This window comes from Danaus plexippus, chromosome 20 (assembly GCF_018135715.1).
Source record: "Danaus plexippus chromosome 20, MEX_DaPlex, whole genome shotgun sequence".
Taxonomy (NCBI): domain Eukaryota; kingdom Metazoa; phylum Arthropoda; class Insecta; order Lepidoptera; family Nymphalidae; genus Danaus; species Danaus plexippus.
Window position 1 is genome coordinate 6,697,204 of NC_083550.1, and position 15,449 is coordinate 6,712,652.

The window sequence follows — 15,449 nt, forward strand, 5'->3', positions numbered from 1 at the left end:
TTTTAAAACGTTTTTCATTAGAAACAGCTGATACTTTGGCTACTTTGTTCAAACTCTTACTAAAAAGAAGATATTCATTAATTATGAAGTACGTTTCTTATTCAAACTACAAAATATTACCGAAACCTTCCGATTCTAATTCCACTCCGATATAACATGCTCGACGACACTCTCATCAGCAATTAAATTCTATAAAGATTTGTGTTTTAATAAATCTGTTTCCTGTCCTCATAATTAATTGATCGTTATTAAAATCTCTTTCGATTATATCTAACAAAACTTGTAAGTCTAGTTATCAAAGCTGTCCCTTAAATAATGAAATGACATTCAAGGTCGGTAATATTTCAAGAAGTCCCATATACTATATAAAGTGCGTCAAGTGTCAGGATTCCCGGCCTTGTGAGGAGACGCGCGGCCTTGCTCGCCGGCTTCACTTTCCAAGGTCTACTCGTTCAAACGTTTGAAATCTTTATCAAGGAACGCTTATTAATAATTATACTTTTGTTTCATTAGCATATTTAATTAAAATTTCAGACGTCGTAGCGCCGGACGCTTCATTTCCGTCCCCTTGTTTGCGGGCACTCGTTATTTACCTATAAATCACAATGATGCCCTATAAACGTAGGATAAAGCGTATCGTATTTTAAAAAGGAAATTATCAAAACAGCAATATAAAGTTATCGAAAACTCGATTCGTGAAACTGATAGTTTTAGTATTTTAATAAACATTTAAATGGAACAAATATTTTCGGATTACTACGCGTATTTTACTTTTTTTTTTAAACTACCTACACACTCCCGACGTTTCTGTTACTTTGCAGCAACCGTCATCACGGAAATGATACGAAAAAATTAGTTTCATTTAAATGAATACTCGCGAAACTCTTAGATCTCACTCGTGTAACATCCTTATAGTATTATATATAATACAAGAAAATACAAAAACGTAACAAATTACATATATACTAAAACCTTCCTCATGAACGCTAGCGAGTGGTGATAACTGTTTGATAATCGGTGCAGTATTTTTCCGTTTATCGCGAACTGACAGACAGACACATGTGGCTAGGGACTTTGTTTTATAATATGTATTGATTGATTGATGAAGATCTCCGATCTGTTGTTATGCTACTTAAACATGTTCCCTGTATATTTTCTCTGCTCTTGGTCTATTTTCACAATAATCTGTATTGTGAGTGGTGAGTGACGTTTCCACGTTCCCACACAACTCCTGGAGGTAGACGCTTTCTTTTCGTTTCCATCTCACGTCGCCATTAGAGCTGTAATCGACGCACTTGACGCGTATTGCGCATACCTGAGCATCGAACACTCAGAGACCTCGGAGCACTGGAATCGTTCCAGATAACTATACGACACGTTTCCATTGAAAATCATTTCATATCCAAAAAGGATTGGAAGATAAAAATAAAGATATCTAGGAGACGTAAAAGTGACAAGTCAAATAAAAGCAGTTATTAATTTGTTAGCGACTAATTTAGTTAATTTTCGTTCTATCGGAGGTCTCATCCAGTCAATATTTACCGGTGACATCTTAAAATTCACAAACGTGTCGTTTCTTCTGTCACATTCCCCAACATCAGTTCCACCTTATATGATTGTAATAGAGCTTATTTTTGTTTAAATCATTCATTACTACTGCAACCCATTAAATAGGGAAATTATTCAGTAACTGATAAATAAATAACAGTGTGAATAAGTCTCTTAAAATATTGAATTAATTTTAAGGACAGCGTTCAATCAAATCTTTAGTAAATGTCTTATACTCAAAGCTGATTTCAAATAAACTGGTCGTTAACTTTCTGTACATAAATACTTTCTTTTCTATTGTAAAATCGTGTATAATTTACAGAATGTACTTTTTTATATACAATAAAAAAGTCAATTGATATAAATTTACTGTTCATAAATAAACAGGAATATTACTGAACAATATCTTTTATATTTTCATTAGATAACTTGTAAGAAACCATTCGAGGAGATGTAAATGTTTGTAAACATTGTTAATTACAAACTAGTGCTGAGACGCGACGGCTCTCACCGGTATTCAAAAAATAATTATAGCTTGAAGTCGTCGCACCCAGCCCTGGGAACATGTTTCAAGTATTTTATTTAAAATCAATAATATATTGATACTGCTATATAAAACAAAAACGGACCTAGCAAGTCTTAGGTTTTTGTAAATTTAGCAGCATTTTATGTATAATCAATCCACAAAACAACATCACAACGATATAATGTATGTATATTTAATAAGGTCGTTATACAAGTGGTAAGAGTGGTAGGAGTGGTGAGTGGCGAGTGGCGAAGAAATTGAAAGCTGTCCATTAAAGCACGTGAACTTGTGTTTTCTCCACTAATGAGGAGTTCAGATGTTCCTCCTTCCTAGCGACCATTAAGCAGACTCACTTGGCGAGTTCACGTTACCTTGTTGTTTAATAAAAATATATTTATTTTCTTCTTTACCACTTAATATATATATAGTTGTGTTCTGATTCAGAAATAGCAAATATAAAACCGCGGTTAATTTAAACAAAACTTAAAATAAATAGAACACTTCAACAAACAGCGAGTGAGTGTTTATGTGCAGGTTAAATCAACTTTATGGTTCCACGGAACTCTATTTCTGGTTCCGGAGATACACGGCACAGATATACACACAGACCAGACCAGACCGCACTAGCGGTTTAGATTTAACGACTTATAAATGAAGAGAATCAATCAATAGATAGTCATGAAGAAGATCGAGATGCGACAGAATTGGAGGCTGAGTGGGAAAACAAAAAGGCTCCGAAAAGGCCATAAAACATACGATGACAGGATAAAAAGCTTAACACCAGCATACCCAGTACATGGTTTATATAAGGATATAACATTTTTCATAAACTATACGAGTACGGATTTTTTTGGATGGAACGTAAACTTCAATGTATTTATAAAATTGCAACGAAATCAGTACGTTTGTTAATAACGGCAATCCGCTGAGAAGGTACACCGCTTAGTTAATTCCTGTAATAATTCAATTACACTAACTAAGTGAAGGTGGTAAGTGTCTGTGTGCTCCAATGTAACTCGATATCAGTCGACACGAATCCTTCATTAAGTGGGTCTTGATTAATACGTGGCGTCAACCGATACACTTGTCATTACAATATGTGAATATTAACTATTCAAAAATAGTTTCTGTACGCTCACTACAATCTGCTCACTGTTGTTCATAGACCATCTTAACTGGCTATCAAAATAACTTAGTAGGAATACAAAACCATCGCTGAAGCAGGTTGAAACGTTAAGAACTGTTTAAATTAAATAACCAAATCCTTTCACATCCATTAATTCTTTTGTGCTTATGAAACCGAATTAAAGTTATTACTTGTCGACACTCTCTCTGTATGAATATTGAGCAAAACTAATGTACTGTATATATGTTATTTTATCTCATTAATTTAGTAGTATCCAAGTTTTTGACAAGAAGATTGTAATCATTATTATTTAAATGTTTATTTTATTCGTTGTATCTTAAACCATTGCATTCATTTATACTGACTGGGTAACTTATTTTTATTACCTTGTCAATCTTGTATATTTAATTACTATTAAATATTTATTCTTTATTTATTAGTTAAATAACTTTATAGTTAAAGCTTCAGTTAATACATTTCTAAAGCTTTGTTCAAAGTAAATCGTTCACTTCCTAGAGCCTTATCAGGCTGCATGCGAGCGTGATAAGGTATCACCATCGGAGCACAGTTAGTGAGTTACCAGCTTATTAACTTTAAATAGTTAACTGGAACATCGAATACTAACCGAAAATTTAACTACAATTTACAGAAATATGTCCTTAATTTATTACGAAAAGTATTCAATACTAATAGTACAATAATGATTATTGTATAATTTTACACTAGTTCATTGTTTCAGTATACTCGGAGCTAAAGTCTCGGAATTAAACTTACAAACTTCAGGACAACAATTTTTTATATAAAATATAAAGATTCCAGAGAGGAAATGAGACCAAAGGCACAGAAATAACTTAGTTATTTATAAGGACATATTAAAAAGTCATAAAAATAAAACCGACTATTGTTCAAAATAAACCGATTTAAATGAAACGTCTTAAACATATCGTGAAACTAAGAGAGAGAGAGAGAGAGAGAGAGACGGGAAGTTTTATTCAAATATAATTTTTCTCTTTTAAGAACTCAAAGAAGGGATTAAAACCTAGTTACGGTATAAGTAACAGGTAGTAAATATAAAAGCCACATTAAAAGGCATACGTGAGTCTCGGCCGCTAAGTATTAAAGCGTGTAACAAACCCGGTGAAAGTCAAATCAGATACAAAACAGCCATCCATCTGGGTGGCAGCCGGCTAGTGACGAGAACCTCGCCATGTTCCTACATTCAGCTATTGTAATTGGTGACAATTAATGTTCGACATCTTGAGGTACGACTTGAATTTCATAAGGATAAGTGCACAACAAATAACCGGTTCCTATATTGTTTGAGATAGTTCATCAATGTTAAGTTTCGTTGGTATGTCAGGTCAAATCAACCGTGTAACACCATGGCTGGAATTACGGAGTTCAAGTTGATTCCAAACTAAATCCAATTAGGTTGAAAAAATATATAAAAGACATCAAACATCTCTACAGCTGATCTCCTGCGCGTCTCACACGCGATCGCTGATCGATACATATGTTTTTCATGAACGTTCGTATATGTCTGAATCTTTTCTACAGAATATATGATTTAACTTGACGTTGACAAATTACAAAAGCGCAGACGGAATCCCGATAATTCGTTATTTCATTCGTTTCATGTTGTCTCCTATAGTCAAAGGGAAATCCATCCCGTAATATAGTTAGAGCACGCCCGCTTTATGACGGGATAGACCGGGATCCACCGGGATAGCCGGGATTCGGGATAACAATGTAGGAGACGTAAATAGAAATTAAATATAAACAAGAATTAAATAACGGACAAAGGAAATAAAATTAATAATGTCCTTTGACGAATTTATTTATCGTGCGCTATTGTCTCTCGCTGCGACTCCGTTCCTTAATTATAAATATGATAGGACGTGACTCCTTAAACACAAAGACGGCGTCTGAGATAAGCCGCATTAGAGTGATCTTACTCCGTCGGAGGCCGGAACAGCATCGTATTTCTCTATTTGGTCCGCGGTTAGCGAAACAAGGGAATAGAGCCTCTTATCGTTTACTGCGGTATAAACTCTCGTTACGGTTCACCGAAAAGTTGCTTTATGACAAAATGTTCTAACATTTTATCATAATTTATAACACTCCTGGTTGTTATATTTTTAGCACAAAATCTGTTCCAGTTCAACATACGAGCGTTGAGAGAAAAAAACGTCCAGGACTTGCAGAAAATAAAACTGCACATTCCTTCCCTGCCCACGATCTGAATCATCGCTCTGTTAACAAACACAGGGACGAATGAAAACTAATTCTATCAACAAATAAATTAGACTCAATTTTGACTAAAACATCGCGGGATCCATCCTCGTTATTGCGCGACGATCTATAATGATATTTACGTTGATGAGTTTAAGATTCATTTTCTAATACAGCGTTTGTTATGAGGGTTATTAATTCTCCCCAATCTATAAAACCTCGTTAATTTACATAAACACGAAGTAAATTATAAACAAAGTTTTAGAGATCTTGATTCCTAAACAATATTCAAGTTTTCAGTTAGTTCACAATTTGCGATATAAGCACAATAAAATGGCCGAGCCGCGAGATAAGTGTCGAAAAATGTATAAACTACGATTCCTTGAACAAACGATTTGTTTAGACTTTAGAGTATCTCCTCCTTTTCCATCATTAATGTTTCCTGTTCTCGGATCACATGCACCCGCGTTGAGGTACAAAGATTTTTGTATCCGCAGAATAATTCAACACCTTCGAATGTATATCATATCAGCCATCCCCAAGTCTTCGTTTCTACTTTCATTTTTTTGCGCCCCCGAGGGTCGTAAGCGGGATTTTATATACTATATATGCCCAGAAGTGAAAGTTTCAGTCTAATCAGTTCACCCCTTTAACATTCTAATAAATTAAAATTAAATCTTAATGAAAACCAAAATACTTAGATTGTTGTGGTCTATCATTTAATTGTTATTTAAATTGTGAGACAACATTCTTAGTCTGGCAGCACTTATTTTAATATACGTACTACATTTTAGGAATATAAGATTATAATAATAAAATGCTATATTTTCATATAATGTTAATATAACTCCGTCTTTCGTGGTAGTCTTTACGTCTCTATAAAGCTCCTCAATCTTACCACGAAGAGGTTGTCTGAACACACTTACCGCATGTGACGGTTTACAATCACAAATTTCTTTAACATTTCATCGAACGAGAACAAGGATATCTTTTAAACTTCAAAATATTACAACATATAATCCTCGTATCTGCACCTTTTTCCATACTCCATGTCGTTTAAACATCGCTCTTATTATTATTCTTAATATATGGACTAGCTTCACATTCATAAATACTCTTTGTTGAACTGTCCGTCATTGTAAAAATGTTTCGAGTTATCATCAAAATGTGTCTTATGTCCTTATAAATAAGGGCGATGTGATATAATGTGTTTAATGTAGCATGCAGGTCACGAGTGACTACGCATGCGTCATATTGGATAGCTCGGGTGGCTTTTGTTTTTGAAGTTTAAAAATTTGATGAAACGATCAATGGCAGTGTGATCCGTTGTATGTTGAAGCGGGAAGTCTTATGTACTGTACTTCTAAACGTAGATATGTATTACAAAGAACTCCGAAAACAAATTCGTACTTGTCCGTGGGATCGCTCACTCATAAAAGTGCAAATGTTTAATTAAAACATCGATAGATTGACCACGTCCACTGAGCACTGGCCTGCCGCCTTCTCATTCATTCTATTTGGCTAATCTATTAAACTATTTATGTAAATATATTAAAGCTGAGTAACCCCGGTAGTTGAGGCTGGTTGTCAAAGTGCTAGCCTCCGAGTCTGTGCTATCATAATATTTAATATCTGCTCCGCGCTCTCAGGTTTTCTTTCAAATGTTTACTATTATAGCGGTAGTCAAGTGAATGTGAAGGTTACTTACGAGTACAATATAAAAAAACGCTTTAAAATTTAAATCACATCGAGAAACAAGAAACTTACTATTTTGATAAATGTTTGAAGAATATCTTAAGATAAATTTAATTTTTCGATCAAAGAATATTTTGTTTAACGCGAGATACAAAAATTAATTGAATTAAAAAATACAAAACAGCTTTGGTTAAAAGTAACAATGGTTCTTAGTCATAAGTTATAATCATATATTATGTTTGTTTATACAAACAGTTGCTTATGCAATATTATTTATTACAAATCGCATAACTTACGACTTGTACCACAGACCACAGCAAAAGTAATTCAGACAAAGCTGAAACATCGCGCCCAGCCAGCGATCAAATAAAAATATTTCTTTGACAGATTTGTGAAAAAAATAGTTTAAATGTCTCGCAAAATATAGATGCAATATATTTTAATAATATGTTATATTAAAGCTATACTACTGATAACAGTTAAATTTAAATTTTAAGTTAGTTTAGTGGACATATTATTTGTAATTAATTTTTATATCGTCGAGCCTTCTCGACACGATGTTCGAGGTCCGTTATCTAAACACACTCGTCTGTATAGACGTGCGTGTATGTCAATTAAGATAAGCTAAGACAACGCTTTAGAATTTACTCAAATTACATCTTGTTATGCTAATGATTTAACCTAAAGTATTATCTATTAATTCTAATATAAATTTGACATCAATATAATTATAATATTTTAATATATTAATACTTAAGTTTAAACTTGCGTCAAAAACAACTATAAGTATTGCGATCAACTCGCGCCACAAACAAGTCCGGTGAATCTATTGTGCGAACATTCGCAAGTGTACCGAGAACCTAACATTAATAATTAAAACACTCCTAGACCATTTAAGATTCATGAACATTTTTTAAATCCTGGGCTTTAAAAGATTGCATAGATTTCTTAATATCATTATGTAAATGAAATTTTAATTGCCAGTACAGACTTCAGAGGAACGACGCCAGAAAAAGTTGCACTTGCAATATATTTTATCGATATTTTCAAACATTCCATTTTTTTTACGAAATTCATTTCCAAATTATGCATTCAAAGTTTTATTGTGTTTGTTTTACGAGTGTCCCGGTCCACGTGTATAAGCACCCATGACAGCAATACTATATTCAGTGTAGTTTTATAGTATGTAGGTATGTAAACGTCGCAAAAAATAATTCATTGCTTAGGTCCTAGCGAACTGGTGAGGTCTTATAGTTTGTATCATCAGTGATTCAAATATAAAACTAGTAACGGTATAAAGCATGTATATATACTGAGGTTCATTGACCTCCCCATCGACCGGTTTGGTGATTTTAACAAAAATCGATTCACATCCAACATTACCGGTGTCTGCAAATATAACATCACTAATGACTTGTAATTAGAACAGATTTAGGATATATTCAATACAATCAATATGTGATCGAATTCATTATCAGTATTTGAATGTCATGAGACAGTCAACGAGAACAACCAGATGAGTACACAGTTAAAAATAATACAATCGAAACATTCGCGTCGGTAAAATTGATCTAAAATTTGTATAAAAAACGTTCCGAATTTCGTTTACCAGCATCTCGATATACTTTAAATATAACCTGTTACCAGATCTGAATACCTTCGTAAGCTTTTGCTTGTGAATAAATTAAGAGAGGCGATTTCATATACAGGTCTGGACCTTGTAAAGGGTGTTCTACGAGAAAACTGAAGATGAGGTGATGGTTTGTTAAGTTGTTGATAACGGTTTATTACCATTATTAGCCTCATGAATATATATTTTTTATGGAATTAATTGCAAAAGGCTTTTTTAAATTAACATCTATGTAATTTTCTGAGCATACTGTATACGAGGAGGTCTTTCTTATTTTGTCGCCGCTACTAATGAGTCTCGAACTCAGCGCCAAATAAATATTTAATTACGTATCTGTTACCGAATTCGTAGTAACTTCATTTTGATATTATTTTAAAGCTTTTAGGAACACATTAATATTTTCATAAAGTTGTTAAATCCTTAAGTACCTACTCTGTTGATTTTCAAGACGAGGCGAGAAATAGAACGTCCTATTTTAAATGTCAAAAAAATTATAACCTCTTTAGATAATTTTTATTTGCTAAAGTCATGATCTTATGTTATGAATACCAACCGCCGAGGACAGAAAAAAAGAGAATCAACATGAAGCCTATGATCGTGGGAGTTATATTGGAAATTTGAGAGGCGTTTGAGCAAAAAATATGTTGTAAGAGAACTGATGGCTGAGATCCGGACCCGGGTTGGCTGGACCCCATGGATTTAATAGTGGTATGTTATTGATACTATTGAATATACATCATAAAGTAATATATTAAAAAAATAACAATAACTCCATCTGTATAGAATGGCTATTGATGTGATAGCCTTAAAGCAAATCTTGTTATAACTGAACATGGACCCAATTTGGAAAATTACTCACAGATGACGTCTGTGGAAAAGTAATTGCTAGATATAAGATAAAGATTACAAGAAGACAGACTTTATGAAGGTAACTCGTGACCTTTTGACGTGCGGCACTGGACAAACATCAAGCAAGATATGGAAATACGTTTCATATTTTACAATATAATTTTTTTGTGAAATGGCTCTCAAAACCGATATTCTGTTTTCGGTATTTTGCGTCACAACATCGAACAGAGGATAATTGTTGCCTGTTATAAAAATAACGAACAAACCAAGTTAGTTTAAGTTAGTTATTTTTCAGCTAATAGAATAGGAGCCTTGAAAGCATCCGTTTGATATTAGAAACGTCGTTTGCACAGCAGCGGATGTATTTACTTATAACATTTAATAACGCCAAGAATCTGCTCATGACCCAGCACCTACCCTTTCCTCTTCCTCCAGAGCTCTGATCAGTTCATAATACAGCATCTCAGCCTTCTTCGATATTTCCTTCTCGTCCCCATAGCTGATGTCACACACGTCACTTTGAAGATGCATCGTCGTCTCCACTTCAACACTGCTTCATGTCCGACACTAAACTTCACTCAGAGACGGTCCGATGACTCGATTCTCAGATTTCGACACAAATGATATTTTTTCCACAACTTCATTTCTGAATCTAGACTTCACTCGTTATCGCTCTGTGTTTTATTTCTGAATCTCAAACAATATTGTTCAATTTATATTACAATAAAGGCGATTGTGTAATTTAAAATGTTACGTGCCATGTTTTATTTCATAAGTTTCAAGAAATCGTATGCTAATATTAAAAGATTACATGTAAGATAACACCGGCGCCATATGGCACTGCACTTACGAAATATCACTTGTACACGGCAGGAACATGAAAAATGTTGATAGTACTATTTACATACATCGACTATTTGGCTCGTACGAGTAAATAAAATATTGTAACCAAAAGTTGCTACAATTCAGGATTTCATTGTAACAAACAAAGCAATTTTAAAATATCGCTCGCCACGGTCGTTGAGAGTTGGGCGAAAATAAGCTAATTCATTACTGACAGCACTCCATTTAAACTGGCGAGACAGGAAAGAGTATTTGTTGATTTATTTTTAAAGATTCTACGGCATTATTTTAATTTAATATTAAATATATATTGACAAGAGTTGTTTATAAGATAAAATTTTTAAATTCTAACAAACGTCTGCGCTTAAAACGAAATAACTTAGTTGGATCCAACATTTATATAATAACAGAGGAAAGTCCACAGCAAGTGACAAATCCCTCGCTATATCTGAGCGGGAGCGTTGCCAACTTCACAAATACTACTTACTAGATGCTAAGGTCTTAAATCCGAGGATATGATAAATATTATGATAGCTACTGTTAGTCACCGCGGACAATGGAGTTCCGGTCAAAAATCACGTACTCATGACATCACTGTCACAAGATGAATTGTCTTCGGCTTCATGTAACATTACGTGTGTTTTACCGTTGCATGATAATTAAAATGTTAAGTCGCTGACATGTGCAATGCTAACTGCATACACAGTTATAAAGCACTAAGCCCGTGACTAAACCTCAAAAGGCATAAAAAAACATCGGCGGGGATGTCTGGTTTGCCTAGGTCCGTAAATAGCCTAGGGCTACATTTTATTGCGTTTTATTTCGCATCCCACCTCAAGTGTGTTTTACCTTTGCTTTTGGACCGCTTTTATTTGTGTGGCTCGTCAGCTTTTAGGCGCGAATAACGTTTGGCGTCTGCCACAGGAATGCAAGAAGGTACAAAGATATTCGTGTCGTAACAGTATTTTAATACAAACTTTGGAGAATCAGATGTTCTAAATTACAAACAATAGAGAACAAATTCATGACATATGAATCCTAAGTGCGACATCGGTTTAGTTTGTGTACAATGCGGTGTTAGTTCAGCGAACTCCGGAGCGGTCGCTAATTCAGCCGTCGGTGGACACAGTTAATATAGTTTTCATCGCATTTCCTGGCTCCAATTGTTAAACGAGTTACGGCTCCGCTTCCCTTCAAATGCTCCTTTACAAAATGGTTGCCAATTTAGTATTCTATATTTAGAACTTTCTTAGTATTGAGTAAAAATAAAATGTGTTAATCTGCGATGTAAAAACATGGTCAATAAAACGTTAAATACGAGGCCAGATAGGCTGAAATTGGTACTAAAAGGCTCATTTATAGGCCGTTTGTCCTTTCATTACGAAAAATTTACAGTCTATGGAGTAATTAATGATGGCGAAATCCACCATTGTGTTTATTTTGAGGTTGGAATTCTTCGAGGAAGCGAGGACATTCTATATAGGATTATAAAAAACAACCCTAACCTACTCTATGATATGTCAGTCTCACGGAATCATGGAATATCAATTGACATATATCGTTATTTTCCTCGCGGTTCGTTCGTTAAATACAACAATTAAGGGCTCGGAGGGAGGTCATTTATTTTTTATTTCACTGCTGCAACACTTAAGTGAGATTAATCGTTTCTGTGCGATATTATGAAGTGTGAAAGTTGTTGCACATTCCGCGAGCTATTCTAATAATTATACTTACAACGAATGATGGCCTTATTGTTGCTACATAGAGACCTAGATGCTGTCTATTATTATGCATGTACAATATATATTGACAACACAGCATCACAGATCTGAAACACGACCCACTTGGCAGGAGTGTCCCAGGGTCTGTTTACACAATACGTGTACGCATTAGAAGTTGCTTCATTACAATTTCATAGTTCGTTATTAACCGATTCTTAAACTGTTCTGATAAAGTTAAGAATTCATTTTGTTAATAATTAAATCCGATATCATTAATTAAATTTGCTTAAATAAAAATATCATTTATTTATACTCGTGTTACAACTGAGGAAACTTTATGAATAATTCGTTATTCGTTAACGGAAACGCTATTTGGATATTAATTAAACGTATTGAAATAAAAAATATCATAAAATTATACAAATATATTGTGACGGTTTCAATTTCGACTCACAACTGATAGTTGTATATATATATAGCTATTGATACATTTAAGAAAAAGTTTTAAACTATCTTCGCGTGTCAAGCGCTTCATTAAATTATATATTCTCAACCAATAGCTAGCGCAGGTTGTGTTACACTCGTATATCGTAAGGATTCTAAGAGAAGATTATTATTGAATTCTTGCTTCGGAACGGAGTGTTCGGAGTAAATCGAACAGAAAGTGAGTTTCGTTGGAACATGGGTGAAAATAAATCGGCCGACATTGGAGAGCTCTGTTCTGAATAAAGATGACGAGCATTTGTATGCAGTCTGGCAACACTAGTTTTAGCGGGAAAACTGACACATTTTATCTGCGGAGACATTTTTTAACAAGAATCCATTCAGTTCTCGAATAGATTTTTTCAGTGCAATAATTCCACCTGAATATGAAATGGACTTTTTCAATTTAAAGCTATTACCAGCTGCTGTTATTATTTTTTTTCCTTAAGTTACTTCCATCTCTGTAAATCGTCTTCCGTGGTACTATGAGATCACTTCCAAATCTAAGGCATGTGATTGTAAACTTTAAAAATTCGGAGAAGGGGTTCTAAACATGGGAATGAGAGTAATTGCATGAGATCACTGGATCCTGGACAATAGTATGATTGTAGGGAACTTTCACACAACCGTCTGACTCATTACAACCGGTCTAAGGTAGGAAATTTTACATAATCAGAATATTGCTCTATATATAGATCGACTTAGGCTTTACTCTGAGAAATAAGGTTATACCTTTAGATTTAGACACCGCGGAATCTTTTTATTTACTTGTAAAACTTTATTATATTAATAATGAAATCTACTTTGTAATAAGAAAACTAAAGCTCGTATGAAAAAACAAAACAAAAAAATGTTCGAGAGATTATGAAAGTTAGGTTGCTACATGTATAGATGTATTAAGAACAAAATAACATGGCCATTAAGATAACAAATAAAGTTTGCTGTACGCCGATATGATGAATGAGGAGGATTCTTAATATTTGTCTGTTTTTAGTTGTTGCTATTATATCAGAATGATTTGTGTAGAAATATATAGTTTTAACTGCTCGTAGCGCGAGTTTACTTGAAGACAGCATTGACAGAAGTTTCTTATTGGAATCTTGTGTAACCTTGTGTACTACACGGAAGTCACTCGCGTTATTATAATTATTAATAATTAATATAATTAAAATAATGATGATGAAGCCTACTTTTGTCCGCAAAGGCTGGCTGCACTGTCGACTGTTATACAGTGAGTCAGTCATGTTATTTACCTATTACAGGTCAGATGTTTGTTAATACTAATGACCCAGTTGACATTCTGACTGAACGCTCTTTAATTAAGAAGAATATTTAAATCGCAGAGAACTCATTGAATCAATTTAAATAAACAGTTCCTAAGAGTATCACATGATTGCTTTAGAATTTGATTTATTTGGAATTGCAAAGTTCATATAAATATACAATAGTTGGGAATTTTCGGAACCATTAGTTATGACATATGCTATTTACAAAAATGTGCTTATTTATCACCGTAACGCACTGAACAATCACGTCCTGAACGGCCGATATGAAAGGCGATATGAGTAACACGATAAGTATCTGTTAAACTGACGCTTAAAATTAATAACACTAACATACAGGTACGACACCGACTGCATACACTATAACTCTTTATATTTATACATCGATTTGTATTTTATATATACGAGGCCGACACGCGTCCGTCCCGCTCGCCGGCCGACGTCGCACTGAGTGTGAAATGCAAAAGCTGCGCCGGCGCATGTATTTACATAATCATTATTGTGGCTGGCACTGACTGCATGATCTCGCAAGGATGGGGAGGATATCGACAAAAAACCTACGATGTATACACACAGGTATATCAATTAGAAGTTTCTCAAATAATACTTCTATATAAATAAATTTGTGACACTCTTAAATATAATTAAGACATTTTTAAAATAACATACTTTTGTGGCGAATATTGATTCCCTATCGTTGGTGCTATCTGAGTATTAGGCGATTCTTTTATTGTAATATACTGGATGGTGTAAATCATTCTTTAAAACTAAACGATATCGAAGCCATTTGATGGACATCACTACAACAGAGGCAGTGTGCAACCGACGCGGGCTTAAACGAACATTGAATTGGAGCTTTTGAATGAAGAGTGAGAGAAGTGCGTGTTAGTAGATGTGGGACATGAGTGACCATTGAACAGACAAAGAAACTTTTACTATACTTTTAATAATGAGTGATGGAGGGCAAAACCGTTAGGTTCAAACAGTTCCCATGTCCAGTCCTTTTGTGTTGGGACTTTAAATCATTAACTTGTGTTTTTTTGTTTTGGGAAAATTTAAACCAAAAATTAAGGAGGTGGAGGTTAGAATGTACCTCTTTTCTTTATAGAATTAATATAATGACAATGACTTTTGTCTGGTTATTGGAATTTGAAACGAATAATACTTTAAGTCTATTACAAGTTCTATTGTGCTACTTCTGTCCCATTAAAATTGTGTGTTATATTACTGTAGAAAAAATATATTTCTATAAAAAACAGAATTCAAAGCTCCCTTTCTTACAATTTCTTACAGAAACCGAACAGCAAATAAATTTATAGAGCAGAAAGTCTGGGCTATTAGTTAATAGAGTTACATTCATAGCTACAGGGTGCTTGTACTACATTGTTATGGGTAATGACCCTACACAGGATGTTAATAAATAGATCACGAACAATGCCTTAATGGCTCACTAAGTAACACCATAACATGTGGCCCGTAGGTTTGCTTTTCGAAGTCCGTTTGAAATTTTACA

The 15,449-nt window shown here is 34.1% G+C and overlaps 1 protein-coding gene and 1 long non-coding RNA gene across 2 annotated transcripts in view; both read right to left on the minus strand.

The window, feature by feature from the left end:
- Positions 1–15,449, minus strand: part of LOC116773824 (dystrophin, isoforms A/C/F/G/H-like) — a 228,887-nt gene that overhangs the window by 8,458 nt on the left and 204,980 nt on the right. The window lies entirely within an intron of this gene.
- On the minus strand, positions 7–14,386 carry LOC133319419 (uncharacterized). The gene is made up of 3 exons (XR_009753035.1): positions 14,274–14,386; positions 10,024–10,465; positions 7–189 (listed from the first exon to the last, which is right to left on the minus strand). It is a non-coding gene; the product is annotated as an uncharacterized LOC133319419 (long non-coding RNA).